The sequence below is a fragment of the Bos grunniens genome, chromosome 1 (assembly GCF_055505025.1).
Source record: "Bos grunniens cultivar Pamir isolate PY7600 chromosome 1, Bosgru_T2T1.0, whole genome shotgun sequence".
NCBI lineage: Eukaryota > Metazoa > Chordata > Mammalia > Artiodactyla > Bovidae > Bos > Bos grunniens.
Genome location: NC_141165.1, coordinates 90387865 through 90403769, shown reverse-complemented (window position 1 = coordinate 90403769; position 15905 = coordinate 90387865). Strand labels below are relative to the sequence as shown.

At 40.0% G+C, this 15905-nt stretch overlaps 1 protein-coding gene across 1 annotated transcript in view; it reads right to left on the bottom strand.

Moving 5' to 3' along the window:
- The window catches only part of KPNA1 (karyopherin subunit alpha 1), a 71362-nt gene extending 59076 nt beyond the window's left edge, over positions 1-12286 (bottom strand). The window contains exon 1 of the mRNA XM_086403299.1: positions 12108-12286. The gene's annotated coding sequence lies outside the window, so the exon portion shown is untranslated. The remainder of the gene's footprint in view (positions 1-12107) is intronic.
- Positions 12287-15905: the final 3619 nt, after the last annotated feature.

Here is a 15905-nt window from a genome sequence, read left to right as displayed (position 1 = left end):
ATCCATACATGAGATTGATTATTTAATAAAATACCCTCCTCCCTCTTTGGGTGGATATTGTATTCACCACATGATTCCAGTTTTATGACATTCTGAAAGAGGCAAAACTATTTAAAAGATCAGCAGTTGCCAGGGGTTTAAGGGATGAATAGCAGAGTGCAAGAGGATTTTGGAGGCAGTGAAACTATTCTGTTGGATACTGTAACAGCTGATATATGTCATTTTACATTTGTCAAAACCCACACACAGAGTGTACAACTCCAAGAATGAACCTAAATGTAGCCTACTGGCTTTGGGTGATAATGATGCATCAATGTTCACTAGATTACAACCAATGTACCACTCTGGTGAAAACGTAAGTGGTAACAGACACTGTGTGTATATGGGGTAGGCAGTAGATGGGAACTCAGTAGTTTCCAATCAATTCTGCTGGGAACCTAAAATTGCTCTAATAGTCAACATTTAAAAAAAAAAATCAAGGATTTCTTTGCAAATGAAATAAATGAGACTGAGTTCTCTCTGAGCATGGGAATGAGGAGATTATATTTGCCGCGTGGGAGGTTTTTTGAAAAGCAGACACAACTGTCCTTTCAAAAATTTGAAGCAACAGGTCTGACAAACACCAGGTCTCTATTGCTGTTCTTTCTTTCAAAAATTACCAAGTGTATTCTGATACGCATCTGCATGCAACTGAAAATCTCCATAGTGGGAGCAAAAGTTTTACTGGAAACAGATGCAAAATAATTTTGTCTCCCTTATGGCTCAGGGGATAAAGAATTTGCCTGCAATGTAGGAGATCAGGGTTCAATCCCTGGGTCAGGAAGATCCCCTGGAGAAGGGAAGGGCAACCCACTCCAGTATTCCTGCCTGGAAAATCCCATGGACAGAGGAACCTGGTGGGCTACAGTCCATAGGGTCTCAAAGAGTCAGACACAACTTAGCGACTAACACTCTTTTCGTTTCAATGCAAAACACAACTGAAATGTAAGCTGCAGTTGGATTGAAGAAAGCTCAGGTAACAAAGAAGTGAAATCATTTCTATAGAGATTTCTAATCAAATGAACATGTAATAGAATGAGAAAATTATCTTTATACTAAGCAAACATCTTTAGGATATTATCACCTAAGTGACTAATTTAAAAACTTAAGTTATTGTCAGTAACTTTGCACTCTCTCAGGAACCAGAAGCCTTTAAAGACATTATGCCCAATTTTCCTTGTTTTCTAGGAAAATAAAGCCCCAAAAGCAATAAAGTTAAAAGCAAGATGCAAAACTGGTGGTAAAACAGAAATGTACTCTTTCAAAATGAAATCTACCAATTTCCCCTTCATGTCTATTTAGTTAAAATAATCAAAATTTGCCTATTATTCCATCCAAAGTGTTTGATTTTATCTATTCCTATCTATTCTCACTGCCACCAGTCTGATTTAGGTGCCTATCATACAGATAGATAACTTGTAGTTGTTCAGTTGCTAAGTCATGTCCAATTTTGTACAGCTGCATAACTGCAACAGCTCTCAACCACCCTTCCTTAACCTTAGACTGTTTGCTTTTTAATTCATCCTTCACACAGCTCTCAAATTAATCTTAACACTTTGTCACTGCATAATTTCAATGTCTAAGAACCTGTGCTCATGTATGGATCTGAGAGTTGGACTGTGAAGAAAGCTGAGCGCCGAAGAATTGATGCTTTTGAACTGTGGTGTTGGAGAAGACTCTCGAGAGCCCCTTGGACTGCAAGGAGATCCAACCAGTCCATCCTAAAGGAGATCAGTCCTGGGTGTTCATTGGAAGGACTGATGCTGAAGCTGAAACTCCAATATTTTGGCCACCTCATGCGAAGAGCTGACTCATTGGAAAAGACTCTGATGCTGGGAGGGATTGGGGGCAGGAGAAGGGGACGACAGAGGATGAGATGGTTGGATGGCATCACTGACTTGATGGACATGAGTTTGGGTGAATTCCGGGAGTTGGTGATGGACAGGGAGGCCTGGCGTGCTGTGATTCATGGGGTCGCAACGAGTCGGACACGACTAACTGAACTGAACTAAAGGACCTAGAATGAGTTTTTAGCACTTCTTAGATCAAATCTGAACTCCTTTGTCCTACAAGTTCCTTTGGCCTTGATTCATTCAATATTTTTTCCACTCTTCATCACCACTCTTCATCACCAATCTATACCCAAAACACACTGGGTGTAGATACATTTTTATTATATTGGTATACACTATATTCAGTACCCTGAGTCAATCCAAGCAGTCAATAAATCCCAAACACATGCTGCTGCTAAGTCACTTCAATTGTATCTGACTCTGTGTGACCCCATAGACAGCAGCCCACCAGGCTCCCCGGTCCCTGGGATTCTCCAGGCAAGAACACTGGAGTGGGTTGCCATTTCCTTCTCCAATGCATGAAAGTGAAAAGTGAAAGTGAAGTCACTCAGTCGTGTCCGACTCTTAGCGACCCCATGGACTGCAGCCTACCAGGCTCCTCCATCCATGGGATTTGCCAGGCAAGAGTACTGGAGTGGGGTGCCATTGCCTTCTCCAAAACACATACTAACCACTGTAAATATTTAAAATTCACAATATTCTTTGTGCAACACTATAAAATGTTAGTATATTTAATTCCATTGTATAAATAAAGCATAATTTTATAAGAAAACATGACATGTACTTAATATTAAAAAACCAAAACTATAAGAAAGTAGGACTACAAAATAAACAAGTTGCAGATTTATAAATTTAACCATAAATGAATCTTAAGTATAAAAAATTTTCAGTTCATTGGTGAATATTTTTGGAATCTATTTTTTCATTAGAGAATGGAGAGGTGTGAGTTTGCATTCCAGAGTATATGGTCTCCCATTTGTAAGTATTTATTATTCATTTGTTGTCAATGTCTAGTCAAGTGGGTTTCCCTTGTGGCTCAGCTGGTAAAGAATCCACCTGCAATGCTGGAGACCTGGGTTCAATCCTGGGTTGGGAAGGCCCCTTGGAGAAGGGAAAGGCTACTCACTCCAGTATTCTGGCCTGGAGAATTCCATGGACTGTATAGTCCATGGAGTTGCAAAGAGTCGGACACAACTGAGTGATTTTCACTTCTAGAGTCAAGTAGTAACAGGTCCCTTAAAAATATTTTAATAAAAATTAGGAAAGAAAAATGAAATTTAAAATATCCTACCCATATCTTCCCTGTAAAATCATTAGAGTATCTTATTTTAGTGACAACATTCTTGTGTTCAATGGGGGCAAGTTTTGAAAAAACCCTGCAATAAGTCTCTTCTGGGAGAAGTCAATGCTACAAATACGATTCTTAGCTGCTTATCTTTGATTACATCTTATAGTTTCAACCCTATTAATCTAATAGAAATCCATCCTTTCTTTCATGTCTCAGCTTCAGACCTTCTTTAACTGAGATGTTTACTATAACCTTCGACCTTCCAGTATCTATGGGTTCCCATTGTGCAAGGCTCTATGAAGACATTCTCAATATCCAAACATTTAAAGGAAAATATTTACCAAAGATTTTGGGAATTTACACCCCAAGACTTAGTAATTCCACTTTTGGAATGTACCCAAAGGAAATAAAATCAATATTATATATAAGAATGATGACAGCAGAATGACTGATACTTGAAAACTTGTAAACCTAAAAATTCCAAAATGAGGGCTTGACTATGAGACATAATCATAATATACTGGGAAATAAGAAAAAGAGAATATTAACACATGAAGAATCTGGGTGGTGGGAACAAAACCCCAATCTGTACCATTCTCTGTATTTTTAAAAATATTTCATAACATAAAAATCTTAAATGGAAATTAATATTCTTTTATCTTCCAAATTTTCTATAGTAGGTAATATACTAACTATACAATAAGAAAAACTTTCAAAAAGTAAAGGTGGAAACATATAATTTACTACAATAAGGCTTCCCGGCCTAACTAAAACATTAAATTTCCTTACTTTTGGCTAGAACTTAATCAACATGTTGCTATTTCATCAAATTCTTTACCATCTGAGACACCAGGGAAGCCCTCTGGTTGAATACTTCAGGTCTTTATGAACAGTGAAAACTTCCTCTTCCCTTATAAGTTAGATTTTTTTTAACAGAAATCTTTCCCCAAAAAAGGCATAAAGGACTCCTTCATGGGAGCAGGGGGGACTTGTGTTTATCCAATTCACATTCATTACTGATTTTAATATATCTACTATGTATACACTTAAAAGTGTTCTCATAAAAGATTTATCACTTTAGGATGTATGTGCTTTCCTCCCAAAACATATTAACATCTTAATGCTCAGAAATTTAATTTTATTCAACACTAAAGTACTGATTATACAACACTCAAATACCATGGAGAGAATGAAGGGACCAGAAGATAAAGAGTTTAAGAAATAAAATGATAGATTTGGTAGACTCATCCATACCAAAATAATAACTTTTTTTTAAAAAGGATGAACTACAAAGATAGAACACAAAAAGAGAGCATCAAAGGTCACAGATGAGATGTCAAAAACTTTTTAGAAGCCTTAAAACAGGTGATCTAATATTTTACTAGTGAAGTGGCGAATTCTGAAGCCTAAGCACCTGTATTACTTTGCTAGCATGTGAGATGAGTGCAACTGTGCAGTAGTTTGAACGTTCTTTGGCACTGCCTTTCTTGGGGATAAAAACTGATCTTTTGCAGTCCAAGATAGGCTTCAACAGCACATGAACCAAGAACTTTCAGATGTTCAAGGTGGATTCAGAAAAGGCAGTGGAACCAGAGATCAAATTGCCAACATCCACTGGATCATAGAAAAAGCAAGAGAGTTCCAGAAAAACACCCACTTCTGCTTTATTAACTACGCTAAAGCCTTTGACTGTGAAAACTGTAAAAAGTTCTTAGATATGGGAATACCAGACCACCTTACCTGCCGCCTGAGAAATCTGTATGCAGGCCAAGAAGCAACAGTTAGAATCAGACATGGAACAATGGACTGGTATACAGATTGGTAAAGGAGTATGTCAAGCCTATATACTTATTTAACTTATATGCAGAGTACACCATGCGAAATGCTATGCTGGAAGAAGCACAAGCTAGAATCAAAAAGATTGCCAGGAGAAGTATCAATAACCTCAGATATGAAGACGACACTACCCTAATAGCAGAAAGCAAAGAGAAACTAAAGAGCCTCTTGATGAAGGTGAAAGAGGAGAGTGAAAAAGCTGGCTGAAAACTCAGCATTCAAAAAACTAAGATCATGGCATCCAGTCCCATCACTTCATGGCAAATAGATGGGAAAACAATGGAAACAGTGACAGATTTTCTTGGACTCCAAAATCACTGCAGATGATGACTGCAGCCATGAAACTAAAAGATGCTTGCTCCTTGGAAGAAAAGCTATGACCAACCTAGACAGCATATTAAAAAACAGAGACATTACTTTGCCAACAAAGGTCCGTCTAGTCAAAGCTATGGTTTTTTCTAGTCATGGTTCTAGTTGGACCATAAAGAAAGCTGACCATGGAAGAATTGACACTTTTCAACTGTGGTGTTGGAGAAGACTTGAGAGTCCCTTGGACTGCAGGGAGATCAAACCAGTCAATCCTAAAGAAAATCAGTTCTGATTATTCATTGGAAGGACTGATGCTAAAGCTCCAATAACTTTGGCCACCTGATACAAAAAAATAACTCACTGGAAAAGACCCTGATGCTGGGCAAGATTGAGGGCAGGAGGAGTAGGAGACGACAGAGGATGAGATGGTTGGATGGCATCACTGACTCAATGGACGAGTTTGAGCAAGCTCTGGGAGTTGGGTGATGGACAGGGAAGCCTGGTGTGCTCCAGTCCATGGAGTCACATGACTGAGCTACTGAACTGAACTGAAGCACCTCTAAGAAGCTGATTCATACAGCCCATAAGCAGGAGGTTTCAGAGACAGGAGGCCCCCGCAGGCATTTCTAAAGGTAGAATGAGGTGCTGTGTTCAGTCACTAGTCGTGTTCAACTCTTCGCAATCCCATGGACTGCAGCTAGTCAGATACCTGTGTCCGTGAAATTTTCCAGGCACGAATACTGGAGTGGGTTGCCATTTCCTACTCCAGGGGATCTTCCTGACCCAGGGATTGAACCTGTATCTCCTGCACTGGCAGGCAAATTCTTTACCACTCTGCCACCTGGAAAGCCCCATATCTATCAAAAAATAGAAAGATATCATAACAACGAGCTCTAAGAAATTAAAATATGAACAGGAATTTAAAATTCAATAGAAGGGTTGGAAGGTAACATTTTAAAAAAATCTCTCAAGAAACACAACAAAAAGACTAAGTGATGGAAAATAGGAAGGAAAAGAAAATTTTTTTTAAATGACCAAAAAATTCTAATACCCAAATAAAGCAAATCCCAAGAGACAAAAAATCAAATAAGCAAGAGATTATCAAAGAAACAATGCATCAAATTTAGAATATTCATTCAATAAAAGATACCATGGACAAAACCAACAGAAAAATGACAGGCCAAGAGAAGGTATTTTTCAATCCTATAACCAATAAATCTCCACAAGGAACTCCTGCAAACCAAAAAGAAAGACAGGAAGGGGAGTTCCCTGGTGGCCTAATGGTTAGGATTCTAGGCTTTCAACGCCCTGGCCTGGGTTTAATCCTTGTTTGGAAAACTAAGATTCTGCAAGCTGCATAGAAGGGTGCAGCCAAAACAAAAAAGAAAAGAAAACCCAAAAGAAAGATAGACAAAGGACAAAACAGACAATCAACAAAAGGGAAAACCTGAATGGATATGAGATGCTCAAATTCATTAATTATCAGAGAATGTAAATTAAAACAAGACATCATTTTATACCTGATTTGCAAAAAGAAAGAAGTTGGATAAAACCAAATACTGGCAAAGATACGGGAAGACAAGAAGCCTCCTCACTGCCAGAAGGCACATAAGCTAGTCCTCCTATTCTATAACCCAAGAATCCCACTCCTGGCCATATATCCCAGAGAACTTCTCACACAGATCCATAAGGAAGTACAAATAAGAGTATATTTACCACAGTGTACTTGTGATGCCAGAAAGGCAACTCAGGTGTCAGTGATTAGGGAATGAGAAGTAAAATGTGGTATGTGCATATTATGGAATTCTACATTATACAGAATTATATGTACACACAAAACAAAAAGGTCTCCAAAACAATGCTGAGTAAAAACAGTAAGAAGCCAAACAAGGCCCATAACACAATACAAAAACTAAATATACATACATACAATACATATTTCATGATTCATATATAATCAAGGAATATATCAGCCATAATGCAGTGGGTACCTACTAGAAAAGGTAATGGAAGTAGGGCTCAGAAATGAAAGAGGACTGTTATAGTCTGATGATGGTGTCCAAAAATGGGAAGCATAGTTAAGCGTAACTCTTTTTACCTAAAGCCCTAATAATAATAATAAATTTCCCAAAACTAAAGGACACAAATCCCCAGCTTGTAAGGACCCACTGAGTGCCCTTAAAAAAAAAAAAAAAAAATCTAGACACATCATGGAATTTCTGGGGTTTAAAATAAAACTCTAAAAGCTTCTGGAGATTGGGAAAAAGGCAGGGAAGGTCACATATAAATGAAGAGTAAGAATGGCTATGGATTTCAATGGCAACATTAGAATGCAGAAAACAATGAAACTATGACTTCCAAACTTTTTAAGCCTGGATTTTTATATTCAGACAAATGATTGATGAAATGTACAGGTAAAATAAAGATTTTTTTTCAGCCATGCAAGATCTTAAAAACATAAAGTTTTTGCTTCCCAGGTACCCTTTCTCTGGAAGTGAAAAAAAAAAAAAAAAAACATGGAAAACAGGAGATCCAATATCAGAGCAAAAATTTTAAGGTGACATAAAGAGAAGTTTCAGGGTGACAGCTGTGCAATAAGCCTAGAAAGTAATCAGTCCAGATTGCTTTAAAAGGATAGAAGGTTCTAGGACAGCTGTCTCAAAATAGAAAAGGGAAAATAGGTATTACTCCTGGAAAAACAAATATTGGTTAAAAGAATAAATGATATCATAATATACTGCATGGTCCTGCTATACTTATTTACATAGTTATAACTAAACGCTGACTTAATAAACATCTAAATAAATATATTTAAAGGATAAGTGTAAATGTGGAAAGTCAATAGATAATGTCTAAAACTGCTGTATCGAGAAACAGCAATAGAAGCAAGTTATTTATAAATATCAAAGAGGAAACAGCTAAAAGAAATAAATAAGTAGCCTCTAAAGTGTAAAGGCTGGGACAGGGAACGGTTGTTTTACAGATACTATTCTAATTTAAAAATTGTATTTTTATTGCCAGTAAAGCAAGGAATTCCAATGGCCTTTCAGCTTTTAGTAAATTAGATCTTCACAGTATTATTTCTTGGTGTTAAACTATATCTAGTTTGAGGAGCAGAAGACTGAACTGCAAACCAAAACAAAATCAAGCTTTAACAATTGATGAGAACATAGTACAAATAGCCCTGTAATTGAATCCCAGCTCCACCACTTAACTCCGTGAAGTAGGACAAGTTACTTAACCATCCTGTACATGTAACCACCTTCTCAATGTGGTTTTGCAAGGATAATCAGGTGAAAACACCTGATGTAGTACTTGACCCATCAACAGATGTTAGAGCAACTTTTGCTTGTCTTTCTGCTCCCTAGCTAAAAACCCCCATTTTGACCCCAAGCTGCCTTGCTGGTCACAGAATACAAAGACTCATGGACAACTCAGCACATATCCCTCCTCACACTGAAAAATCAATCATGATGAGTAAGCAGACTTATCTTTGTATATGAAGTGCAGCATATTCTTATTATGTGAAGGAGATTATCCTCATTATCCACATTTTGGATTATTGCCTGCTTTCAAACACTGTTCCAATTAGTCTAATACATTCGATCAGAACCATTTTATCACTAAGGTCTGTTGTGTAGGAGCATTATCAACTTCAAAAACAAACAAACAAAAAATTGTATGTTCCATCAGTCTTCATCCCTGCTCTGTCACTGCAAAGACTTAAAAATTTTCTAATGAAGGTCCTATCTGGCTCCCAGCTGGCTTGGGGCCACCTCCTGCTTACTGCAGCAAGAATAGAGTGAAATCAGCCCCAATCAGCTAATTGAATTGTTTACCATTTTCAATGTTTTCTTCCATTATTACGGCTGAATTCAGAATACCCTGCAAAATACAAAAACCTTAAAGAGAGTTAACAGGGAATTATCTTTATCATTATGTCAGTCACTTTTACTTGCATGGCCAAAAGTCTTAATTGATTTTATACAAAGCATACATACTTCTGGAAACAATCTGACAGACTTAAATTCATAAATCATCAAGACTTTATCATTAATTCAACAAACATTATGCTAACATACTGTAGATAAAATAAATAAACCCTACTCTCAAATGAGAGGGAAAAGGTAAAAATAAAATTGAGAGCAACAGAGAACAAGTAGTCCAGGAAACAACTGAGAGCAGCAATTCCAGACTATCTGGTATAGTTTATAACACAGCTAAAGCAAAGGAAAATTATGAAAATTACCAAAGCTGAACACAGCCCTGAGCCTTCTAATAGCCAAAGTATAAAGAGAAACAGGATGGCTTACAAATAGAAATGATCTAATAAAAGCAGTCATTTAATTTTTATTTTTAAAGAAAAGAAAGAAAACAAAAAGGCCTGTCACTGAGGGCTTAAAAGAACTTCTCTTTAAGGTTTATACTTTATAAGTATCAGTAAATAAATTATAAACAGTGTCTTGGGTAGCAAGGAAGAGTTTTTTCATGTTCCTTTTCTCATGTTCCAATCCTAGATAAAAGTCAAAGTACAAAATATTAATTCACAGTTCTGTGAAGGAATTTCTATAAGGATCTAAAGTAACATAATGCAAGTACACTAACTTCAGGTGAAGTGTTAATTTCTATCATTTAGCTTAGTCTAGGTTTTCAAAAATGCATGTTTTGCTTCTCTACCAGACTGTAAACACTCAAGGCTTACGTTTGATTCCATTTGAACTTCCTTTGCTTTTTAGTACAGCTCCCGCTCAATTATAATGACCAATAAAATGTTACACAGTCAATATTTATAGTCATTATCTGTTAGTCTTCTCTGCAACACTATACATTCCATGAGGACAGGAACAATGTCTTGATCACATCCACATCCCCAGTCTCTAAGCATATGAATGGACCAAAAACAGAAAATACAACCAATAAGTATGAAAGGAGAGTAGAAATAATTCCTAAAATGGCAGTGATTCTGATTCCAACAAGAGCTGGAACACCTAGGCAAGTTACTTAACTTCTCTAACCCTCAAAGCTTTAATCTGTAGAAAAGGAAAAAAAAGACACTTCAGAGTTCTGTAAGCATTAAACCTTTTACTCTACAGAAAGTATTCAGCACAGTATCTGGAAAAAAGCTCATTAAAAGTTACCCCTTTAACTTCTCTCAAGTTCTCCAACTAAAAATCCGGTGTTAAACACAACAGTGCCATCAAAGAATAAATTATTTCAGTAAAAGTACAACGGAGTTCATCCTTCCTTTCCTTTGAAGTTGAAATTTCATCTCTTCAATCTTTAAAATGGAAGAGGTAAATACAGTATACTAACGCATATATATGGAATTTAGAAAGATGGTAACAATAACTCTGTATACGAGACAGCAAAAGAGACACTGATGTATAGAACAGTCTTATGGACTCTGTGGGAGAGGGAGAGGGTGGGAAGATTTGGGAGAATGGCATTGAAACATGTAAAATATCATGTAGGAAGCGAGTTGCCAGTCCAGGTTCGATGCACGATGCTGGATGCTTGGGGCTGGTGCACTGGACGGCCCAGAGGGATGGTATGGGGAGGGGGGAGGGAGGAGGGTTCAGGATGGGGAGCACGTGTATACCTGTGGCGGATTCATTTTGATATTTGGCAAAACTAATACAATTATGTAAAGTTTAAAAATAAAATAAAATTGAGTTCAAACTTCTAAAAAAATAAAATAAAATGGAAGAGGAATAGCTTGTGAATTACTTTCAAAATATTACAAACGCAAGAACAAGGGGAAAATGTCAACAATGAGCCCTGAAGTAACACGAAGGGGGAAAAATCACTTACTCATCTACTGTTAAGAAACAGGTTTTTAAGGAAGTGTTTATTAAAGGAAAAGAGGACTGAGAAAGTTAGAAATGTTATTTAATAGTATGCTTAGAAAAAATTACTTCCAAATTGTTTATTCAGAATTTAAACCTTAAAAATCCAATTATCTTGACATCGTTTGCTTAAAAGCGGAACATTAAATACTTCCATTCAAACCGAAAATATTCCTTCATGACGGCTTCCCGGACTCCAGTCATCCTTCAGTTCTCTCCTCCCATTCTGAGCTTCCCTCGCATCACCACTGACACACGCTGTGTGCAGACTAAGTTCTGTCATTCCTATAATTACCACACCCCTGTCAGCCACTTCAGGCCCATGTTGTTATGACATCTGTAAACTGCAGTCGCCCGTCTCCACTTCCCCGCCCCCCCACCCCGCCCCAAACCTCCGGCTCTGGCTGTAACTTGTCAATTTCCGAGACCTGACCGTTCCCTACTGCCTCAGTTACGGTTTTTACCCACACCCCCACCCCCTGCTCTCACCTGCCTCAGTCACGCACACTCTGCGCAGCCCACCCCCGCCCCCCCGCCCGTCTGCGTGGGGCCGCGGCGCTGGCTCCGCGCTGCCTCCTCGGCTCCGCGCTGCCTCCTCGCCGCCCCGCAGCCTCTGCGCCCCGCAGTCCCCGGCGCCGCTAACAGCCCGGCTGCCGCGCCAGCCCGCCCCGCCCCGCCTCGCCTCCACCGGCGTTCCCGATGGCGAACACACCAGCGCTCCCCACCCCCACCGTCCCCTCCGCCTGCCGCGCGGCCGTTAGGACAACCGGGCCGTGACGCACGGACGCGCCGCGAGTGCCCAGGCCCAGGAACCCGAGCTCGAGCACAGTCGGCGGCCCGCCCTCGCCGCGGGGCCTCTCCCGGGTCCCGCCGAGGACTGCCGGATCCGCCGGCGGGAGGGGGAGGGGTCGGGGGCCGCCACAGCCCCGCACTCACCAGGTTCAAGGCAACCGATCCCGGTGCCACTTCTGGGATGAGCCTCCGCCTCGCTCGCTCGCCTGCCGTGCGTCTTCTACACAACCTCGAAAGAGTTGGCTCTCTCTCCGCGCCGCTCACCAGGCCTTGCTCGTCGCCTCCGCCGCCGCGCACCCAGCACAGCTAGACCTAGCTCAGCCGGCGTTCGCAGTGCGCCTGCGCGCGGGGGCCGGGCCGCGCACTTGCGCGTGCCTCACCACCACCCTGCTGCAGAGGCTGCCGGGAGATGTAGTCTTTCAACTCTTTCTCTGGAGGCTCTGGCGGTTAGCTGGGAACCAGTGGAAAGTCCGGAGTCCGGGAGAAGGTCCGATCGAAAAGTTTGGCAGTTAATGACAAGGGTTGGAGAGTCATGCTGGAGTGACAATGAAACGGTAGTTCTTAGGCTGAATTGCAAAGTTATATCTTGTCTTCGAAGCTCTTCCAGGGCGGCGGGTCGATCTTCGCTCACCTCTGTCTATATGCACGTTTATTGAATTAATAATGGAATGAATGAAGGCTGAGGGATTTTTACAGGAGTTATAAGTCAGCGCCTCATGGCTAAGGTGTTCATGTGCAGCACGTTTGTGAAAACTTCTGGGTATATCCTTTTTGGTTTTGTCCCGTCCTCTTTGCCTGGTAATGCACTGAGCAGTACCAGAATTCATTAAGGAATTAAACGAAACATGAATGCTGGCTTTACTCTCAACAAATGCTCTCCAACGAAAATTTGGGGCAAATAATTATTACTGTTAAATTTGACGGAATTCTCTTTGGGGGATTCTTTTTGAGCAGTGGCTTCTAAAGAAAGACTGAAAGCAGCCAAGCAGATGTCACAGAATATGAAGTCTCACATATAACAGTTTATCAAATCAACCTAAAATACACACGGAGAAGCAGGGTGAAAGAAATGGGATAACTCTGTAACATTAGAGCGGGAGAGAGGACCATACTATGCAGTGTTCATTTGTCCTGGATGTCTTTCTGCCACATCAGTATTTCCCACTAAAGGTGTGTTTTCTAGGATGTGTTGAGTTCCATCAAGGGCCCTGGTGAAAGGGAATGTGTTCTAAGAGAGAGACTTGGCCACGGGGTTGCAAAAGAGTCAGACACGACTTAGCCACTAAACAATAACAAATGTCTCACCACAGCGGAGCTGAGGACAGATCACTTTATTCCAATCAGGAGCTGATATTAATATTATTCAGAGCTGGAGTTTAGGGTCTGTGAAAACTAGTTTCTTTCCAGTTCACCCTTTCTCCTAGTTAGGGTATCCCATGAGGGTCCTGACCAAAAGTCTGGAGTATTTACTAGGGCCACTCTTCCTTTTCAGGGCTTCCCTGATAGCTCAGTTGGTAAAGAATCCTCCTGCAATGCAGGAGACCCCTGTTTGATTCCTGGGGCAGGAAGATCTGCTGAAGGAGGGATAGGCTACCCACTCCAGTATTCTTGGGCTTCCCTGGTGGCTCCGCTGGTAAAGAATCTGCCTGCAATGTGGGAGACCTGAGTTCAATCCCTGGGTTGGGAAGATCCCCTGGAAAACAGAAAGGCTACCCACTCCAGTATTCTGGCTTGGAGAATTGCAGGGTCACAAAGAGTCAAATGTGACTTTCACTTCACTCTTCCTTTTGATTCAGGCTCTTCAACCCCATGAGACAGCCAAAAACTCTACACAGTTTTTCAGCCACTGCTTTCAGAATTAGCAATAACTTCAGGTGGAAAGATAATGGCAAATATCATGCTCACTTCTAATGGGTTCCCTTTCCTTTCTTCCAGATCTTGGATCTACAAGTTCTCACTGCTGTGGTAAGCTCCTCAGTGCCTTAATGTTTATTATATTTTGCCCAGCTGTAATCAGTGGTGGGAAGACTTGTTCAAGATAACAGTAGTCCATTGCTGAAGCAGAATTCCTATAAATATGTTACTTTTACAAAAATGTTATTGTACCATACATAGTGTTTTGCTAGCTAATGTCTCTCTGACTAAATCTTTTTGTATTTAAAAATTTTTTATGTTTACATTATAGAACAATGGTTTTGCTATTACAAACAATGCTGTTATGAATGTTCTTGTATGTATCTTCATGGGTACAGGGAAAATGCTAGATCCTAAGACACTGCATCTTAAACTTTACTAGATGTGGTAGGCAGAATTCTAACATGGCCCCCATAGTCTTTGCCCCTTGCTTTTGCCCTGCCCTTTGAGTGTGGGCAGGACCTATGACTTACTTCTGGCCAATAGAATATGGTAAAAATGATTACATTGCATTATATGTCACTATCTTAGCTGACTGGAGCTAGACACACTGCTACTGGCCTTTGAAGAAGCAAGCTTTCATGTTTCAAGCTTTCATGAACTGCCTATGGAGAGGGCCTAGTGGCAGGGAAGTGTAGATGGTTTCTAGAACCTGGGTGCAACAGTCAGAAGCCTCAACACTTCAGCCACAAGGAAATGAATTCTGCCAACAATCTGAAAGAGCTTAGAAGTGGATTCTTTCCCAATCAAGCCTCCAGAGGAGAAGACAACATAACACCTTGATTGCAACTTTGTGAGACCTTGAATAGAGGAAACAGTTCAAGTGTGCCTGTAACCCTAGCTCACAGAAACTGTTAGATAATAAATGTGTTTTAAGACACTGCGTTTCTGATAATTGTTCCACAGCAATGTAAAACTAATATACTAGATATTGTCCAATTACTTCACAAGTGGTTATGCCTACTTCTACTCCACAAGCAGTGTGGAGTAAAATTCTCTTTTCTGAACATGACTAATTAAGAAAATAATTTGAGAAAGAATACAATTTTTCATAACAATATTTTTGTTTCTGTCTGGTTTGGCAACTTATTTTAACTTTTTTTAGAAACTCTTGCATATTCAAATTTTGTAAGCTATATTATAGCTCCAAAATCACTCCAGATGGTGATTACAGCCATGAAATTAAAAGATGCTTATTCCTTGGAAGGAAAGTTATGACCAACCTAGACAGCATATCAAGGCTATGGTTTTTCCAGTGGTCATGTATGGATGTGAGAGTTGGACTGTGAAGAAAGCTGAGTGCTGAAGAATTGATACTTTTGAATTGTGGTGTTGGAGAAGACTCTTGAGAGTCTCTTGGATTGCAAGGAGATCCAACCAGTCCATCCTAAAGGAGATCAGTCCTGGGTGTTCACTGGAAGGACGGTGTTGAACCTGAAACTCCAATACTTTGGCCACCTGATGTGAGGAGTTGACTCATTGGAAAAGACCCTGATGCTGGCAAAGATTGAGGGCAGGAGGAGAAGGGGACAACAGAGGATGAGATGGTTGGATGGCATCACTGGCTCAATGGACATAGGTTTGGGTGTACTCCAGCAGTTGGTGATAGACAGGGAGGACTGGCGTGCTGCGGTTCATGGGGTTGCAGAGAGTCAGACATGACTGAGAGACTGAACTGAACTGAATATTATAATATATTCTTAAGATACATAAATGAAGGAATTTTGTAAAGGAGAATATAAATATGATAGAACTTTAAAAAGATATTCTGTCTCAGAATGGTAGAAATAAATGAAGCAGAGAGGAAAAAAGAATTAAAAGAAATGAAGGCAACCTCAGAGACCTCTGGGACAATGTGAAATGCCCCAACATTTGAATCATAGGAGTCCCAGAAGAAGAAGACAAAAAGAAAGGCCATGAGAAAATACTCAAGGAGATAATAGTTGAAAACTTCCCTAAAATGGGGAAGGAAATAGTCACTGCTGTTGCTGCTGCTAAGTCACTTCAGTCGTGTCTGACTCTGTGCAA